Source organism: Lonchura striata, chromosome 24, assembly GCF_050655825.1.
Source record: "Lonchura striata isolate lonStrDom1 chromosome 24, ASM5065582v1, whole genome shotgun sequence".
In the NCBI taxonomy this organism is placed as follows: Eukaryota; Metazoa; Chordata; class Aves; order Passeriformes; family Estrildidae; genus Lonchura; species Lonchura striata.
In genome coordinates, this window is record NC_140726.1 from 1807108 (window position 1) to 1822492 (window position 15385).

The 15385-nt window shown below is 50.7% G+C and overlaps 1 protein-coding gene across 5 annotated transcripts in view; it reads left to right on the top strand.

Moving 5' to 3' along the window:
• Positions 1-15385, top strand: part of KIRREL3 (kirre like nephrin family adhesion molecule 3) — a 385133-nt gene that overhangs the window by 8920 nt on the left and 360828 nt on the right. Inside the window, exons 1-2 of one of the 5 annotated variants that reach the window (XM_085560097.1) lie at positions 8701-13738; positions 14963-15355. The exons of 3 other annotated variants lie outside the window; for them this stretch is intronic. The gene's annotated coding sequence lies outside the window, so the exon portion shown is untranslated. Of the gene's footprint in view, positions 1-8700; positions 15356-15385 lie in introns of those variants that run through there. One more of the 5 variants, XM_085560096.1, reaches the window with a different exon arrangement.

The following is a 15385-nucleotide window of genomic DNA, read 5'->3' on the forward strand; positions in this document are numbered from 1 at the left end:
GGATTGGCCATCAGGCTCAAAAAATCCTCACCAGAATCCAATCAAGCACTCACTCCAGGTAAACAATTCTCCAAACACATTCCACATAGGAAAAACAAGGAGCAGAAATAGAAATTGTTTTCTCTTTCATTTCTCTCTGTGCACCTCTATGAAAAATCCTGAGAGGGAGAGAAATGTCCTTGCCACAGAGGGAGATGTGGGGCTGTCTGACCCAACTTTGTGCCCCCCACAGCCATAAATGTACCCAAGGGGTTCCTCCCCTCCATGAGCAGCTGCACCCCTGCCTGTGGATCCGTGTGGGATAACCTGCAGAGGGAATGGCTGCTGCTCCTGGTCAGTGGTGCTGTGCTGCTCTTACTCCCCCCATGAGCTAATCCCTGGAGTGTGATTCAACACTCGCCTCTTTTCCTTCTGGCAGTGTCTTTAATAAGCCAGGAGTGACGGGGCCACCCCCCATCCTCCACAAGTGCCGGAGAAACAGAACCAACAGATGCTAAAATTAGGCACAGCTGTTTGCAGCGTTTTGTCCTCCCGATCACAGAGTCTGACACTGTCTGTGCTTATTCCTCATCTTGTCCAGACACTGAAAAGGTTTAAGATATCAAAGCTTGGAGTGGCTGTAAATTAACTCTTTCTGTCTGAGCTGAAGCTTGACTTACTGATGATGGATTTCTTGTGATTTCCTTTATTTGCCCTTCTAGTAATGGGAAATGCTAGGGAACAAGACAGGGTCTTCTCTCTGTACCTGGGAGAAAACACAGCTGCTCTGGCCTGCTCAGGAGCTTCCCCACCTAGGGGAACTAGGGGGAACATCATCAGTTCCCGCTGTCCCTTAGCCTTTATGTGCCTCAACCCTGTTGTGTGTGCAGCTGGGACAGCCCAGCTCAGCCTCTGCATGCTGAAAGTTGTCCCAGTCCAGCCCCACATCCTGGCCATTGTCATCTGCTCTTGCTTTGGTGAGGGGCAAGATTTTCTGGGCATTTCTGGGGCACACAGGCTTTGGGTGTTGGGGTGGGTGTCACCCCAGGGCTCCTCTTTCCCTCCCTGCCCGGTGTGTTTGGCCTGGCAGTGGCTGTAGGGAGCATTTTGGGAGGAGGTGGCTGTCTCTGTCACCTGCCACCCCTTGGAAAACATCCGTTCCCCTCCACTGGGGTGGCACTAAAGTGGTGCTGTAACACTCTGGAAAGGGCAGCAGGAGGAATTTCATGGCAGAGCAGAAATGTCTTTTCTGTCAGGCCTGGAGCAGTGTACATGTCCCTCCTGACAGATCTGCGCTGATGGCAGCGGCTCAGCTCTTGGGCTGGCTGTGTCGGGGTCTGCACGGGGTTGTGAGTCTGAGGGGTCTTTTTTGTCTCTGTGTCTCTCTCCTGAGGCAGCAGCGCCTGCTGAAGATTCCTCTTGCTCCGGTCATGCTTAAAATGATAATGTTGGTTTAAGATAGACACTTGTGATAAACTGGGGAACACGGCGCCCTTTGAAATCCTCAAAGCTCTCTTTCATCGAGAGGCCTGGCTGGAATGGCAGCAGCCAGAGCATTCCAGGCTGCTCAGATTGCCACGATCCCGTGCTGACCTGCTCCTAAGGATGCTGTGCCTCCAAAGAACTGCCACCCCTCAGCCTCCTCCCCTCCTGACTGCAACAAGGTGGTGCCTGCCACACTTGGGCAGCCTCTCCGTGCAGCTTCCTGTGGTGTCCCCAGCTTGCCTCCTTTCACTCTTTCTGTGTTGGAAGCAAATCAGGATGGGAAGTGCTAAAGGAAGGCTGCTTTTCCCTGGGAAGGAGAGGGGGGAGGAGTGAAACATCTCAAGGAAAAGGACCACGAGCAAGTGCCAAGGGGTTGACGGCCCTTGGCAATCTCTTTGCAGGGGTGGTTGTAGCAAACCTTTCATCCAGCACAGTGATTTTTTCCTGCAGCAGGGAGGTTTCTCCCCGTGGTTTGGCTTTCTCCCAAGGATAGACAGAAATCCGTGTAGTGCTCTTAACCCCTGCAAGTTTCTGCTGACTCGAGCAGATCGGAGTTGTTGTCCCAGTGGGAGCATCTTGTTCAAAATCAGAAGAAAAGTTGAACTTTTGAAACTTGTAGAGCAGGAAACATTCAAAAGTTAGGGATTGGAGACTTGGAAGTATACTTGGCAAAATACCATGTTTTGATATCTAAAATTTTAACATGGAGTTTAGTAAGGGTTTTTTGAACAAAGGATGTTGAGTATCCCTGTGGTGGGTGAAGGGGAAACTGTTGCAAAAAATATTTGTCTGCTGATTGCTGTTTTTTCTCTGGGACTTGGAAATGGATTTCAGGTCTCTTCTTGCCTTTGGCCTGGCCAGTGAGCCACCGTGGTGGCTCTCTGAACATCCCAATTTGTCACAGTATATTGAATTCTAAACCAGTGTTAATCTGATCTGTGTGTCTGTAAAGCATCTTGTGTTGGGTTTGATAAAATTAGGTTTTATTGTCTAACACAGTTTATTTCTCTTGGTCTGCTTGCGTGCTTTTATTGCCTGTTCTGCTCTGCACCATGAGGCCATAGTGTGCCAGCATCTGCCTCACTTGCTCAGCTCTGAAAGCCCCTTAAAATCAGCCCCTAATTATTGGAAGTATAGAAAGACTCTGAGGGTGCCAATGATATCAGTCTGGCACTGGTGCATTGAGCAGGTAAAGAAAGGACCTAAGAGGCAATTGAAGAGATTGATGGGCAGTAATGGGGATAATTGTAATTTTTGTCCTGTGTTTTTAATAAAGTGATTGACGACAGGCACAGCTGGAGCCCCCGTGCGGAGACCAAGAGATGCAGTTAAATTACAGAGGCTTCTTAACTTAATGAGGCCAGGTAATAAAAAGGAGGCATAATGAGCAAGGTATAATAGTACTATTATGCTTAGAGTGCTCTCACCGAGGGCTGAGCAGGCGGTGCCCGGGAGAGCTTGGGATGAGCTCACTGCAGGAAGGGCTTTCCTCCCTGGGGAAGGACCAGGAGTGGGAGACTTGGGAAGATGAGGAGTGGGAGATTTGGGAAGAATATTGGGTGATCCTACTGGGAGGAATGGCTTTTCTTATTAGGGAAAGATGAGGAGTGGGAGACTTGGGAAGGATATTGGGCAGCCAAGTGCTAACCCAAAACTGAATGAGCAGGTGGAGCACCAGACTGGTTGATCCCCACCCATGCTTCAGATTGTATTTGTGAGGTTTGGAGCAGCTCTGCTCCAGGTTTTATTCGCTTAATGTAGCCCTGGGGGAGTCCACGTGGCCCTTGTTGCTACACAGATGCCATGGCCAGAGGGTGAGATTTTGTGACATGAAGGAAAAGCAATGGAATGTAACAGCCTGGAGGGAGGATGTGCAGAGAATTGGTGGATGGGCCCAGGAAGGTTGGCCAGGGCTGCACCAGGCTCACACACACACCTTGATTTGCAGCCTTGGCAGGGAGGCTGGATTGGGACCTTTGTGGGGGTGGAGATGGGAAGAGGATTAGTGTCTGCAGAGCAGTTGGGTGTCTGCTGCTGCTAAATGTGGTTAAACTTGAGCGACTCCTAATCTAATAATGAAAGGAAGAGAAATAAGTGTTCTCAGTGATGCATGCCCCTCACGGTAAGTACTAATTGAAAACAGATATTTACTTTAAAATGAAAATGTAATACGATAATGGTGGGTTGAGAATTTCACACACGTAGGAGGGAGAGATGAGCATGCACAGCCTCCCATCTGCTCTGCCCAGGCTTGGAGTGTCCCTGGGAGCAGGATCTCCCACACCACCGGCTGCTGGGCCTGGGAGCTTGGACAATGGCCCTGGGGCTTGTGCTGGAGCAGAGCTCAGCCTTACTCAGCTAAAATCATCTCCTTTGGAGGTCTCTTGGGCTGACCTTGGTCTGCAGAGGACCTTCCAAGCTGGGCTTCTATCTTTCCTCCCACACCTTGCAGAGCCTTCCCAGCCAAATCTTCATGGGAAGGAGAGGTGGGGTAGACTGGGGGAGCATCACCTCCCTTGTCACTGAGATGGGGACAGTGGTGGTGACCCTTTTCCTGATGGTCTCTGCTGCTTGAGACACCCCTTGCTGCCCCTTTCTGGCTGTCCTGACCCATTTCCCTGGCTTGGTGGCTGGACCTGGCTAATGGTGCCTTTTGGGGGCTGCTGAGGAGCACTGGGGACGCTTTGCTCCCTCAGGCCAATCTGAATGGGTGCTGGGAACACGTGGCTGTGAGTGCTGAGACTACAGCACCTCTTGGTGTCTGTCTGCCCTCCCCTCCTCTCCCTGAGCCAGTTTCAAGCCAGCCATTGCTCCAGAGCTGGAGTCAGGATGCTCTTCCAAGTGTTTGCAGCAAAGCTCAGTGCAGCGTGACTGGTGGCCATTAAAGGATCCTCCCCAACCAAAGCCCCCCCAGTGCTGGAGTCTTCTGAGGGAAGTAGCCTGGCCCTAATCCCTTTGTGCAGAGTTCCTGCTTGTTTCTTCCTATGGGTGCATTTGTATAATTTGCATTTTGCACTCTGATCGTATGCATAGAATTCAAATTTAAATGGGGCTTGAATACATTTGCATGCTAATGAGGCAGTGGCTTTATTTATTTATTTGGAGCCCTCTCAGGCTGGCAGCTGTGTGCTGGGGAGTAGCTCATGCAGGTCTTGTGGTGACAGCTCTGTGGCAGCACAAGGAGCCTCAGTTTTGTCCCAGGACCCACCTGCCCCCTGTGTGTAAGCAGGTGAGGCTGGTGGGCTCTGCTCCAGCACCTTTGGCTCAGCCTTTCTACCCTGTGTGGAGATCAACAGTTCCACCCCTGAACTACCCAGATGTCAGAATCCGTGGTATTGATGATCCCGAGGTTGTAGAAAGTCTCTGTCTGTCAGCCCCGCTGCCAAAGCAGAAGCCATAATTGGTCTGTGCTGGTTTCCAGGTTGTTTATTCTGTTTATCTCTCACATATTCTGCTGCCCTGCCCAGCTCTGTCCTGCAGGGCAGCGTGTGGGGCTCTGCCCTCAGTGGGATGTGACAAACATTAAATACCAGAAACTCCCTGGGCTGGATTTACAAGAACGTGCCAATATCTGTCACCTACGTTGGACAGTGTGTCCCCAGCCTGAACCAACAGAAAAATGCCAACACCACAGTGAGACATGGAGGGCATGAAGAAGGAGAAAAAGGACAAGGCACACCCAATTTCCTCCATCTTGTCCCCTTTGAACCCCTAATCTAGAAACTTAAAATTTTACTTTTGCACCCGTGCCACATTTAATTATTACTTATATCAAACACTCAGAGCTTGTAATTGATCCTGTAAGATTGAAAACTCTTTTCCATGGACAGAGATCACAGCCAGTGTCTCTGGGGGCTCTGTCCAGGGGGTTCCTGACCCCTGCCAGGGTCCCAGACCTGCCAGGGCAGCCAGAGGGAAGCTCTAGATTCCCACACCCAGAGATGCCTCTTTAGGTTATCCCCGTGTCCACTGGGTGTGGGTGAGACATTTCTGTGCTAGGCACAGCCAGCACAAGCCACTTGATGGTGAATGCAGATGTGCAGGGCAGAAGAACCAGAGCGTGTCCCCGTTCTCCCCTTTGGCTTTGGGGTGCTGCTCAGGCTGCTGCCCACAGCTCCCTGTGTTCCTTGTCTCTGTTCCGGGGCTGTGTCCCTGGGCACCTGCCCCTGGATGTTGCCCAGGGCCTTGGGCTGTGCTGCCCATCCAGCCCCAGCTGCTGAGCCCAGCTTCCCTTGGTGCTGCCCTGCTCCACCCACGCCGTGCTCCCTCAGCAGGAGCCTCCCAGCCTCCTGCAAAGAAATAGCAAATAAAATTTGGAAATATTGAGAAGGAGAAGCCAAGGGCTGGGAGAAAATCAGTTCCCAAAACTCTGCAGCATTACTGGGAGGGGGAGAAAGACACCAAAGCCTCCGAGTTGCAGCACTGGGTCCCTTTGTGCCCCAGCAGACACACCCAGAGCACAGCCCCGTGCCCAGCCTTTCCCTGCCAGCTCTCCCCCTCGGATGAGTCCTGCTGCAGCTGAGCTCCTCGCTGGCACAGGGAGTGCTGGCCAAGCCAGGGCTCCTGAAATGGCAGCAGGAATTGGGTCACATCGTGGTGCCCCAGGAGAGGGAGTTTCTCTCAGAGCAGTCTGGCTTCCAGTTATTATTTTACAGAGGATGTTAGAGGTTGATAAGGGAGCCGTTCTGACTGCCAGTGGGGCTTATTTGGGGCTTATTGTGTGCTCCAGTTTGTATTTTAATATAGTCAAAGGTGACTTACAACTTTAATATTAATTTTAAAACTGATTGCTCAAGTTGGTTTTTTATCTATGTTAAACCAGATTAATCTCAGCCTTCCTTGATCCTGTTGGTAGCTTTTCTCTCTCTGGCTGGAGCTACACGTGGTCTGTGTTGCACCAACAAAAGCTGAGGAGGAAGATGTTTTTGTGGCAATAAATAATTGTCGTAGGGCTGCTTTTCTTCCAGAGAAATCTCGGTTCTACAAGCTCGACAATGGCATCAGTGGGAGCTCCTGCTTTTGTCCAAGGCTCTCCTCCTGAGCGTGCAGAGCGGGCTTTGCTGAACAACACCTGGCTTTGTGCTTCCCATAAAAAGCTCCTCCTTGCCGTTGTGTTTCTCCCCGGTTTTCCAGGCGCTCCAGAATCCGTCTCCTCCTGTGCCGCTTTGTGCCTCTGGCATTACAATTCCTCACACGCTGGCTCTGCTGCTGGCAGGGTGTTTCGTGCCCGAGGTGACAACATTCTGTGGGTTGGGAAGGTGGCCTTGGGGCAGCAGGGTGTGTGTGGAGCTGGGGTTGGTTCCTTGTCCCGTTTCTGGCTCCTTGAGCACCCTTGGGTAAGGCTGGAGGAGCCAACAGCAGCCAGAGCTTGGTGAAGTTCTGCCTCTGGGTACCTAATTCGTGGTGGTTTGGGCATTTTCTGGGTACTTTGAGTAAATGTCACACCTCTCCAGGTGGCACCCAAAACTGAGTTGCTGTTAGCAAAATTCAAAGTTAAGCTGGGCTGCCCAGAGTGGAGGCTCGTGCTCTCCAGCAGTTTTCTAGGCAACCCCAGAATGGTTTGATTTGGAAGAGACCATAAAGCCCACCCAGTTCCACACCTTCCACCAGACCAGGTTGCTCTGAGCTGTGTCCAGGCTGGCCCTGAACACTTCCAAGGGTGGGGCATCCCAAATGATGTGGTTTAAGTGAATCCCTTTGACTTGCCCATTGGACTTGATGACCTTAAAGGTCTTTCCAGCCATAACAATTCCGTGATTCTGTGACATCTGCAGGACACAGTGACCAGTCGTGCTGCTGTAGATGCTCTGGACCTCAGACCATCCGTGTTGGTGCTGCCAGTCTGTGGAGCATTGGTGGGTGGATGATCTTTGTAGTTGGAAGATCAGCACCAGTGCCCTGGACACCTGTGGTCATAAAGCTTTATGTCCTGAGCATCAGCCAGGCCAGCCTGGCACAGTGAAATCACCCCAAATACTGAGTTTACAGTACTCCATCCCAGTACCCCTGGGAATGATTGCTGGAATCAAATGCTCTGTAAACAGCCTTTAAATTTTCATACTCTGTGTGTGGAAAAGCACTTCACTGATGGTCCACGTACTCCAAAACACCTCCCAAATGCTGCCTGTACAATTTCTCCTGCCAGCCTTACAAAGAACTGCATTTTAGAGATTGTTATTCCATGCACAGTGCTGTAAATAAACATGCTGGATTGGTGGGCTGGAATTTGAATGAGCCGAGTGGATCTGACAGTGGCACGTGGGGGGAACTGAGGCACGGAAGGCTCGTGTGACATCCATGAGAGTTGGTATCACAACCTGGGGGAAAACAGGAGGAATTGTTTGCTCCATCTGCCCCTGGTCTGTCTGTTCTGCTTCAGCCTGAGGTGGGGGAGCGGCAGGTACAGAGATAAGAGTGATAAGACTGAAGAGCCACTAAAGGCAAGACTTGACTCCGTGTGAGCGAATGCCGAGCAGCAGCCGCATAAATCCCATTTGTTTTACATTTCAGAGCTTAATGAGACAGAAATCGCATGGCAATTGTCACATGCGAAGGCAGAGATTGCCGGTTTGCATTTAACTAAAGCAAGCACCGTATGCAGCACCGGGATCCTCACTCAGCTTCCATGGGGAGTGCTCCTGCAAAATCAATCTCAGCCTTCCTTGATCCTGTTGGTAGCTTTTCTCTCCCTGGCTGAAGCTACACGTGGTCTGTGTTGCACCAACAAAAGCTGAGGAGGAAGATGTTTTTGTGGCAATAAATAATTGTCATAGGGCTGCTTTTCTTCCAGAGAAATCTCGGTTCTACAAGCTCGACAATGGCATCAGTGGGAGCTTTTGCTGGGAGCTCAGCACCAATCCTGGCTGGAAATATCCCCCCTGGCAGCCTCCCCACGTTCTCCTGGAGGTCCCCAGCCTTCTCCAAAATACTCCAACGTCATGTTCTTTGTGTAGAGAATGGTTGGGTTGGAAGGGTAGTGAAGTCCAGGAACTGAATTCCTTGTGGTTTCTCCAGAATGTGGGTACTGAAAACCTCCTTTTGGAATGATCTGTAGGAAGTTTAGTAAGACTGAGGGAAGATGCTGCAACCTCCAGGACCAGGCTGGGGATGAAGGGCTGGAGAGCAGCTCTGGGAGGAGCACTCGGGGTGCAGTGGGTGGGAGCTGGGCAGGCCCTGGCCCAGAACCCCCCTGGGCTGGGCTGATCCCCAGCGTGGGCAGCAGGGCAGGGGGGATTCTGCCCCTCTGCCCCCCAGGACAGACCCCACCTGCAGAGCTGCCTCCAGCTCAGGGCTCCCAGCACAGGAAGGAGCTGGAGCTGCTGGAGCCAGGCCCGAGGAGGCCACGGAGATGCTCCAAGGGCTGGAGCCCCTCAGCTCTGGAGCCAGGCTGGGAGAGCTGGGGGTGCTCACCTGGAGAGGAGAAGCTCTGGGGTGAGTGAACTGTGGCCTTCCAGAGCCTGAAGGAACTGACAAGAAAGATGGAGAGAGACTGGGGACAAGGAATGGAGTGACAGGACAGGGGAAAATTACCTTAAGCTGAAGGAGGGTAAATTTAGACATTTAGAAGAAGTTGTTCCCTGTGAGGCTGCTGAGGCCCTGGAATGGATTTCCCAGAGCAGCTGTGGCTGCCCCATCCCTGGAAGTGTCCAAGGCCACGTTGGAACAGGGTTTGGAGTAGCCTGGGACTGTGTAAGGTGTCCCTGCCCGTGGCAGTGGGGTGGAACTGGATGAGCTTTAGAAGGTCCCTTCCAACCCAACCCATCCCAGCACTGTGTGTGCCTTGTCCTCCAAGGGGTGGAAACCCTCCTGGGATCATCTCCAAGCTGCGTTAACCATCGAGCTCTCCCTGGTTTGTCACTGCAGACCTGTAGCTCTTTCAGATGAGTTGAACAATAGAAGGATATTAGTGCCAAAAATGCATTAACTCGGGTAACTTCCTTCATCTCTGCTAATTTGTGCCTTCGCTTTCCAGATAATGTTCATAAATTGCTAAAGCAGTACTTTAATATTAACATAAGCTGCAGTCTCTGTGACAACTGTTTCAGAATGGTCTGTTTGCAGCTCTGAAATGGATTTTTTTTTCTTTTTTGCCCTTGTCTGTCTGAACTGAAAAACTGAAGAAAAAACACTGTATTGGGTTAACCAAAAACATGAACAAAAATATTTTTTTCAGGTCAAATAAAACATTTCATTAGATACAATATGTTATTTTGTTCAGATTTTAAAAACTTTTTTTTTTTTAAGTAAATTAACTTCAGAGGTGCCTTGTGGGGGAAAAAGTCTAAATGTTTCACGTAGAGGAGAAAATGTCTAAATAAACCGTTCACTTTTGACACCCACTCCTCCCCTTTCTAGCCAAATGGGTTTGATGGGAGCTCATGAACATCTTTGCTTGACCCACATCTGTGTTGGAATTATTGTGCCAAAGATGCAGGGGGAAGAGTTAATGAGTCATTTTTTAATGGATATCTCAGTAGGTGAGAGAAGGACCGAAATTATCCATTTGAAGGAATAATAGGACCCTGGTTGGGTGACTAAACCCTGCTCTTAATCATTCTGGGGGCGGCAAAGAGGGGAAATTGGGGGTTGGATCATCCTCATTAGAGAAGTTGGGGGTGAACAGAATTTTGCAGCTGGCCTAGAGCTTTGGAGGGGGATGTGTGGGAACCCCAGCCTTGCTCTGGGGTCTCATGTGGTGGTGAAATTTCTCCTCCAACCCGTGCTTCCAAAGAAAAACTGCACAGGCTCTTGCTGTTCGGTCTCAAGGCAGTTTATTGTGAGTTATCTAAAAGATTGTCTTCGCAGGCTGTGGCTGCTTGGTCAGCAGCCTGGGCAGAGGCACACACCTCTGACATCCTCTCTGTCTGCTGTCCTCTTCTTCTCTCCCTGCCAGGGCTGCTGCTATCTTTTATATGATATATTATGTGTTACATGTTTATAGTTTTCCCCCAATACCTACCACCTATATCACAAAGTGTTTTTCTACTCTAAACCAATCTGTGAGTGCCAACATCACCAAGAACATGGAGGCAAGGAAGAAGAAGGAGGAAGAACAGGATCAGCCCACTTTCCTTCATCTTAGAACTTCTGACCCCCATGTACAAAGTAAAACCCCCCGTGTAAAAGTGCTAAAACCCCCCTGTACAATACTAAAAAAATTCCCCCTCTGTTTTGTAGCTACTTTTACTATACTGTCTAACCCTTCATGACTGCTTGTTCCACCTTCAAAGCTGGTAACTCATTCCATGGTTCAAACCCAAAATCATAGCTGTGTCCAGCTGCCTGCCAGGGTCTAAAATGCTTCTGACCAAGGCCTGGAACCTCTAAAAATGTCTGAGAGGCATTTTGAGTTCCAACAGGGATGAAGGATGGAGGGATGGGATGAAGGGAAAAGGTTCTTCCCCAGGAGAGTGTCAGGCACTGATCAGGGAATGGGCACGGCCCCGAGGCTGCCAGAGCTCCAGGAGCCTTTGCTCTCAAGGACAAGGTGGGATTGTTGGAGTGTCCGGGCAGGGCCTGGGGTAGGACTCGATGACTCTGGCAGTCCCTTCCAAGAGACGGAACCAAACCCAGCTGACAATCCCTGGTGTTGATCCTTCCTCACCCCCAGGGACCCCGTGAGGCTGTGGCTGGTGGTGTGCTGGGTTCCAAAACCCTGCTCTTTCACCAGCAGTCCCTTCAGAGTGCTGAGTGTTTCCTGGTGAATCCTTACCAAAGTAACCAGGACCTTCTCAGTGCGAAGGAAAACTTCCCCTCCCAACATCCCAACTCCTTTGTTGTAAAGCACTTGGAGAAAATCCTGTTGGGAAAATCCTGTGGTGTGTAAAATGTGAAGCGAGCAAAGGCATGGGTGGGAAATCATTTGGGTGTCACCGTTGAGTCAGGAATGGGAAGGAAGGCAACACAACTCCATGCATTTCCAGCAGGTTAATCCGAGTTTATTAGAAACCCATTCTTTTATACATGGTTCCAATACAGGTGGACCTGACTGGTCATTTAATCAACACCCCCCACACCACTGGCTAATTAAGAAGACACCTTTTGGTAAACATCTTATGAGAAAACAACTGTTCAAAACACCAGCTGCAAGATGGTTTTAATTCTTTCTCTCAGCCTTCTCAACACTCTCCAGGACAATTCCTGGGAAAGTTTATCTGGCTTCTCTCTCTGACTAAACTGTCGCATCCACATTTGGGTCAGACCTTTGTAGTGGTCCAGGTCTTCTGCTGAACAAGTGCTGTTTTTCTGGGCACATCCATTTGGATGCATCTCCTCCAAGTTTGCACGTGGAGCACTGGGAAGGCTGTGATCTGTTTTAGTGCAGTAATTGAGCAATCACATTGTTCTGGACATAGCAACTAATGATTTTTTTCTGTATGATAATGCATCTTCATTACTCTGGGGAAATCATTTGCTCCTGTGAAGACAGGCCCCTCATTCCTGGGTTAAGGGGGAAGAGACTAATGGCTTAATTAAAAGGTTGGAGAGAAAAATTCATCTTAACCCTTTTTTTATGTGTTTGAAGCATGCTGTGCTAGAGAGATGCACATGCAGGCGTGGCACAGCCTTCATCTCAGAGAGTGTTTGGGGGCAGTGGACACAAATTCCAGGTGTTCCATCCATCACCTGTATCTCCCACGAGCCATCTGCCCCCTGGAATGGGCCAGCGAGGGCCTGGGCTGTGTGTGTTTGTGGCCAGCGCTGAGATTTATTCCGTGCGAAATGGGAGCGTTATTTAAATCTGCACAGTTTGCAGGATGTGAAAGCAGCTCCCCATAATCTACAGCCCTGCTGTCCGCTGGGAACGCTCCATTAGCATCTTTCATTCCTGGAGTTGGATGCTTTGCAGCTCCTTTTAGCGGTGATAATCCAGCAAAGGGCCTGTGTTGTTCTCACTGCAATATTTATGGAGCCAGCCTTCCTTTGAATTTCCACACTGGCTTTGGCCAAAGGCAGAAAGAGAACACAAGCAGTGGCTTTAGTAACACAGTAGTCCAGGCTTTGCCCTTGCTGAGCTGCAGGGCTTTCCAGAGGCCTGTTTGGAGCTGATTTGGTATCCTTTGGGGAAGGAATAGGAAGGGCTGCGTGTGTATGACAGCAGTTGTGCTCTCCCAGCCTCCATCCCAAGGGAAATCGTGGTGCAAAGCCCTTTCCTGCAGACAGGTGAACAACCATAAGCAGAGGCAACAGGAGCAGTGGGTGAACTGCTGGAATTTTCAGGGTGCAGGGGATGTGCACCCTTCCCTCCCAACCTTTGAACAGAGCAGTGGCAGTGCAAGGCATCTCTTTGTGTACCCCAGAATCATCAAGGTTGGAAGAGATCTCACCATCAGCTAACCCCCAGCACCACCATAATCACCCCTAAACCACGTCCCCAAGTGCCACATGCAGAACATTTCCAGAGATGGTGACTCCCCCTCCCGGGCCACCTTCCAACACCTAAGGTGAAAAGCCATCCTGCAGAGGAGCAGTGCTTGATTTGGGCGAGCCCTTTTCAGGTGGCTCACACCTCTGAGTGATTTTGTGTTGGGATGTGGATGCCAATACTCTCCTCATCCATGAGGTTGGGTGGAGCCCATGGAGATGTATTTCCCTGCATGTGGTGCCTTGCCTTCCCCTGCTCTGCCTGGAGTGTCCTCCCAAAGTGGAGCACTCCTTCCTGTGCCAGGGAGAGGGCAGGAGGAGCCCCTGGGCACACCCCAGCGGTGCTTTGGCTCGTCTGGGTGCCCGACTTGGCACGGGAGGAGCAGAGCCCCCGGCACACACGTGCCTCTCCCTGCAGCTCCAATTCCCCAGCTTCTCTCTCTTCATTTGACACAATTAAATATTAAAGCCAGTAAACACTTTAGTTCGTCTGCACAGCACTGTCTGCTCAATTATCCTCCTGCAGGGCTGTCAGACTCTGCCAGTTGCTTCCCTGGGTGCTGGCAGCCTTTAGCCTCTACGCCAGCATCGCTCCGAGGAAAACCCTGCACTCCAAACCTCCCTTCCCACCTCTCTCTGCAGCTCCTCATGCCTGGGGTTACCTCAGCTATCCCAAGGCAGTATTGGCCTGCCTGAGTCTTTTCAAAGGGCCAGAAGGAACTGTTTGTTCTTCTAAAGCTGTTTTGCAGGTATTTTCTGGGGAATAAAGGGGAGCTTAGGCAATGGCTGCTTAGAAACCTGTGCACAGAGGTCAGAGCTTTTGTTGTCTGTGACGTGCAGAACAGGTTCTTCATCCCCTGGAGCTGCAGGACGGTGCTCCTGCAGTTTGTGTGGATCTGCTTCCTCAAAGGTGGGATTTTGCTGCTTCCAAAATCTTCTCCCCATCAGAACTGTGGTGTGGAGTCACCCCTGCCCCAGTCCCGAGGATGCCCTTCTGGCAACTTGAACCCCTTTTTGGGATTTTATGCGGCTGATGAGATTTTGCTGACACGTGAAGGGAAATTGCTGCAGTCCTCCCAGCCTCAGTCAGCAGAGCTGGTTTGGGGTGGTTGTTTTGTTGTTGTTGTGCTCCTGCGTTTCAGGACCTTGACATTCAGCAGAGTCCATTTCCAAGAGGGATAGGACAGCAGGATTTTACTGTGGTTTCAAAAGACAGTTTAAGTGCTTGAACTGCTGCCATCACTGAGTTACATGCCTGACTCTGGCCTTGACTGTGCAGGTTGAATTTCTTGCTCTGATTTTCAAGGCAGTCGGCATTAGCAGCTCGTCTTCTGCCACACAGATTGCTGGGAGCAGCTAATGGGGTTTCTCTTTTCATTCTCTCAGCAGTGATGTGCATTCCCAGACCTTGGCACCTGAGCTGGTCACTGGCAAGATTAGCAGATATCAGTGAGGAGCCTCTGCCTTGCTCCAGGGCTGAGATAATCAGTGTATGCAGAGTTTTGCCCCAGCACAGAATTCAGATTGGAATTTTCCCTGGTCTCCATTAAAAGTTATTACCCACTGGGGCTACTATTGACCAGGCTTCCCTGCCAGTCTGGATTTCCTTCCTGCATCAATAATCTCGGTATTGATTTCAAGGTTGGTATCTTGGAAGTGCAGCTCTGCTGGCTCCGGGCAGCTCGGGCTGTGCTGCTGTGGGAATTCCCCATTGCAGCTCTCCAGGATTTATCTGTGGGCTGCCACTTCCACCAGCAGCAGCAGGATTTGGTGTCTGTGTCTCAAACCCCTCCAGAGATGGGACTTCAGCTGAAGGATTTGCTGTGTCAGAAGTAAAGCCCTGCCATCCTGTGCTGTGATCCAGCTCTGCACAGCCTCAGCTCCCAGGGCTGTGGATCTCCCTCCTGTCCCTTGGGATGGCTCCCAGCCCTCCTGTCAGAGGCTGCTGGCTGCAAACTGCAGGCACAGGGAAGGAAAACTGCTCCTTTGGGCTTCCATAAATCTTTTATGGCATTTTACAGCTCCTCAGGGGGGAGGCTTTTGAGAACCTGAGACCTCAGTGCCACCTTCTCCTGAGTCTTTCTGTAACACCCCTCTGCCTTGAGCCACCCTTGGTTATTTCTGTCTCCCACAGTGTCGTGCAAGGCAGAACCTGCTCCTCTCCATGGAATTGTTCTCAGCTGCCTCTGGTTCCCAGAGCTGTTGACTTGACGAGCAAAGCCCTTTGCACACTTTGTCCCCCAGCCCAAGGAGAACTCCTGAAACTCCAGTTCATAAAGCACAAATCTCTCCAGGCTTGAGGAACTCTTCCCTGGGATGTCTTTTGTCCTGTGTGAGGAGTTTCATGAGAAGCTTTGCTGTTCTGCACCACACCAGAGCCTGCAGGCTGAGCTGGCTCAGGAGCAGCTGAGGCACCAGGCAGGATCCCTTATGAAATCTGCTGGGAGTAATGAACCACAGATGACTCTGTTTTCTGAACGATGCAGAGCTGCTGTTTCTAGAAAGCTGCCAACCACAAAAGTGTGAGGTGAGCCATGGAAAAGAGCTTTGTGGGGAA